The following is a 5,176-nucleotide window of genomic DNA, read 5'->3' as shown; positions in this document are numbered from 1 at the left end:
ATCAACTAAAAAATCTTGGAAACTATAACAATATATAATATTTAAACAACTTACTTTTGCATGACCAACAAATCAATGGAGAAACCAAGAAGCACAATAAAATTTCTTCAAACAAAATAAAATAGAAACACAACACACTAAAGCCTATGATATGCAGTAAAAGTGGCACTGAGTAAAGATTACACCAATTAATACCCACACGAAAATAGTGGAAAGATCTTAGATCAAAACCAAATCACTGCAACTTAAGGAATTAAGAAAATGAGAAAAAATATCAAAATATTAGTAGAAATAATAATAAAATATAAAGGTCAGAACAGAAATAAATCAAACATAGACTAAAAGTACAAAAAAATCAAGAAAACAAATAGCTTGTTCTTTGAAAAGATAAAACACAAATGATTAGCTAGATTAAAGAAAGGAGACACAGGACACAAATAAATGAAATCATAGATGGAAAGAGAAATATTAAAATGACACCACAGAAATATAAAATATCATTAAAACTATTATAAACAACTGTAGGTAAGTAAATTTGAGATTATATAATAAATGATCAAATTTCTGGTTTAATACAGCTTATGAGGGCTAAATCATGAAAAAAAGAAAATATGATCAGTCTAAAACTATGTTGGAAGATTGAATCAACAGTAAAGTTTATCCCATTAAAGAAAATCCCAGGGTCAGATGGTTTCCTTGCTGAATTCAAATACTTAAAAACCAACAATATTTCTCAAGTTATTCAAAAAATAAGAAGGTAAAATAATTCTTTTAAACAAGCTGACACTGGAAACAGAAAAGGCCAAAATATAAATGAAAACTAAAGAACAATATCTTTAATGCCATAGACTCCAATATTCTTAAAAATATACTACCATACTGAATCCAACAGCACAGTAAAACAATATTCTTCATGGTCTAGTGGAGCTCATCACAGAAATTTAAGTTTGGTTCAATACATGCAAATTGATAAACATAGTATTCCATATAAATGGAAGGAAAGTAAAAACCATATTGGCCCTCTTGAATTTTTCTATGTGCATGCATGAAAATGGCATAATGAGTTCCAGCATTGGCGTATCCACAGGACACTATTTTAAAAAAATGTAAACAGATTGAAGATAGTAGAGGGAGGGATGCTGGGTGGTGGTGGTAATGGAAATGGTGGGGATTGAACTGGACCAGATTGTGATCCATGCTTTTGTCATAATACCAGTGGGTATATATGTGTTGTATATAACTAAATAAATAACATGGTAATCTCAATGAATGCTGAAAGTCATTGAAAAATATATAATTTTTAATAATATTTATGATTTTTAAAAAGCCATGGGAACTCAACACAACATAACAAAGGCCATTGGTAATAAGCCAACAGCTAACAGTATATAGAAAGAGGAAAGCTGAAATCTAAGATCTAGAAAAAGACAAGGATGTTCATGGTGTTGGCTTTTTATTAGTGTTACTAAAATATCCAACCAGAACCAATTGGAGGAAGAAAAATTTATTTTGGCTCACAGTTTCAGAATTTAGGCAACTTGAATAAATAAAGGGCATCCAAATTAAAAGCACAGGAGGTCAAATTGTCACTATTTGCAAAAATCATGATATACATAGAATATATATAAAGAAAACCCCAAAATCTCCATCAAAACTCTATTATAACTCATATGTAAGTTTAGCAAATTTGCCAGATACAAAATCAATATTAAAAATGAGTTGTGTGGCTATATGTCAATAGTAATTTATCTGCAGGGAAACAATTGTTCAACATTACTGGCAATCAAAGGAATACAAATCAAAAATGTATTGGGATTTCATCTTATTTAAGTCAGAAAGGCAGTCATCAAGAACACAAATAATAATAAATTCTGGCAAGAATAGGGGTTCACATTCACATTATTGGTGGGATTATAAGTAAGTACAGCCATTCTGAAGAGCAGTATGGAGATTTTCTCAAACACTACAAATAAAATCACCATATCATCCAGCTATCCCATTTCTCAATATTTATCCAGAAGAACTAAAATCAGCATACTCTAGTCATATGGGCATATAAATATTTATAGGAGCACAATACACAATACTCAACTTTGGAACTAACCCAGATGGCTTTCAAAAAATGTATAGTTTTAAAAGTTTCATATAGGGGCTGGAATTGTGGCTCAGTGGTGGAGCATTTGCCTAGCATGTGTGAGGCCCTGGGTTCAATCCTCAGCACCATATAAAAGAAAGAATAAACAAATAAAATAAAGTTATTTTTTAAAATTACATATATATTGGAGTTTCAATCAGATATAAAGAAGAATGAAATTATGACATTTTCTGTTAAATGGATAGAACTAGAAAACATCATGCTAAGTGAAATAAACTGGACTCAGAAAGTCAAGGCTTGAATGTTTTCTTTCAGATGTGGAATTCAGATAAAAATGAAGGGAGAAAGGGTTAACCCCCAATAAATAGAAGGAGATCAGTAGATCAGAGAAAGTGGATTGGGTGAGGAGAATAGAAAAGGAGAGGAATTGTGAAATGAAATTGGCCAAATGATCCTATGTTACATATATGAATTTACCATAGTAAATTTCATATATATGTATATCTATAAAGAACTGATTTATAAAAAGAACTATAAACAAATAGCAGAAAGACATATAGAGGAAGGGCAACAGGGTTAAGAAAAGAGTGGAGAGAAAGTGGAATTACTGGGGACAAAGGTAGAGAAAATTATATCCAACACTTGTATGATTATTTCAAAATGAGCCCCAATATTGTGTGTAACTCTAATGCACTCATAAAAACGTTTAAAAGTCAACAAAGCAATCTAATTTTCAATAGCTATAAAAATACAATAAAATAACTAGGAATAAATTTAATCATTTGGTGAAATACTTCTACAATGAAAATTTTAAAGCCTTGGTGAATGAGATTGAAGGGGATAAAAAACATGGAAAGAAATCCAGCATTCAAGAATTGGAGCTCCTCAGAAGGACAGCCTTGTCAGTTTGCTCCATGCTCTGAAAATAAATCTCTTGCATGGGAAAAAAAGTGTTGGATGTATGAACATCATTAAAATGCAAATATTATTCAAAGAAATTTATTGATTCAATGAAATTCCTAGCAAATTATCAATGATAATGTTCAAAAATCAATTTTATACTTTATATAGAAACAATAATATCAATAAACTTTCTCAAATATCCCAAGCAATTTTGAGCAAAAATCAGGAGGCTCCCTGATTTTAAAAAAAATACTTTGAAGCTGTAGTGATTTAAAAAACAATACTTTTTGTATTGGTAATAGCATGTTACCAATACAAAAACAGTAAAACAGAACAACAGAACAAAACTGAGAGCCCCAAAGTAAACCCATGCATCTACATTCAACTGCTTTTCAATAAATGTAGTAAGAGGAGGCATTGGAGAAAACACAGTGCTTAAATGAATTATGTTAGAAAACTGTATACCCACATGTAGACCTCTGTCTCTCAATACCCACAAAGATCTACTCAAACTGTACTGAAGAATTAAATGACAAACATGAAGCTATGAAAATATGAGAATAAATATTAGAGGTGATGCTTCAGGACATTGGTATAGGCAAAATATTTTTGAACAATAGCCCACAATCAGAGACAAATGTAACACTGCAAATTACAAAAAAAAAAAAATCAAAAAACCTTCTGTACAGCAAAGGAAACACAAAATAGAGTTTAGAGTCAGAATGAAATAATATATATTTTAATGTACATTTATGATAAGGGGTTGATATTCAGAATATATAAGAAAATCCTAAATTTTAATAGCATTTTTTAAATGAGCAATGTATAGAAATAGATATTCTCAAAAAATACTTATAAATACAACAGCTACATGAAAAAAAATACTCATATCACTAGTCAGCAGGAAAATGTACATGAAAATCACAATGAAATATCACCACACACCAGTAAGTATGGTCAATTAAAAAAAAAAGCCTGAACATAACAAATGATAGTGAATTAATGGATAATTGGGAACATGAACACAATATTGGTAGGACTGTGAATTAGAACAGTCATTATGGAAAACAGTATGGAGGGTTCTTAAGTATTAAATATAGAACTACCATGACCCAGCAATTCCATTATCCAACTCCTTTGGGTTTGTATCCAATGGGAATAAAATCAACATATCAAAGAGACATCTTTATTACCAGGTTTATTATAGCACTATTCACAATTGACAAGAAATGATAACAACCTAAGTGTATATCAACTTATAAATTGATAAATTAAATATGGCATATACATGCAAGCATACTAGTTAGCCACAAAATACAATAATATCCTCTCAGTTGTGAAAACATGGATAGAAACATTATGATTGTAGATCATAATGTTAAGTAATATAAACCAGTCATAGAAAGACAGATACCATATGATTTTCACATAGTAGTTGAGATAGATTGGTGATTAGCAGAGGCTAGGAACATTAGTTTAGGCAAGGGTTGAAGAGAAATGTTGATCAATGGGTTCTAAGTTATAGATAAGAAGAGGAAACACTGACGTTCACAGCACAATAAATAAAGACAAAAATTACATACCATACATTTCAATTTTTAAAAAATCTTAATATTTCTTTAATATTGGGGTCTGTTAACATTGTCCTTCCCCACACACACAAAAAAAGAGAGATCTTGGAACCCTACAAGAGCACTACAAATCTATAGGGTAAAAACAATACCACCTCAGACCCACAGAGCCAGAAAGGAAGACACATGAGCAACATGAAAATACAAGGGAAGAAAGTGCCCTCCAAAAAATCAAGACACCACATCACTAGAATCATGGGCAGCCAAAACAGAAGAAATTACAGAGAAAGAGTTCAGGATGCACATTGTTAAAATGTTCTGTGAACATAAGTAACGATATAAGAGATCAAATACAGGCAGTGAAATATCACTTCTACAAGGAGCAACAAAAACAAATACAGGAATCAAAAAATCAACTCAATAGGAAGATAGAGGTTCTAAAAAGAAAGAAATGAAATTTCTTGATATGAAAGAAATAATAAAACAAATTAAAAGTTCAAATGAAAGCATCACCAACAGAGTAGACCAGTTGGAAGATAGGACATCAGACAATGAAGATAAAACATATAATCTTGAAAAGAACATAGGCCACACAGTGATAATGGTA

This window comes from Ictidomys tridecemlineatus, chromosome X (genome assembly GCF_052094955.1).
Source record: "Ictidomys tridecemlineatus isolate mIctTri1 chromosome X, mIctTri1.hap1, whole genome shotgun sequence".
In the NCBI taxonomy this organism is placed as follows: domain Eukaryota; kingdom Metazoa; phylum Chordata; class Mammalia; order Rodentia; family Sciuridae; genus Ictidomys; species Ictidomys tridecemlineatus.
The sequence above is the reverse complement of the archived record's forward strand: the minus strand, read 5'-3'. Positions refer to the sequence as shown.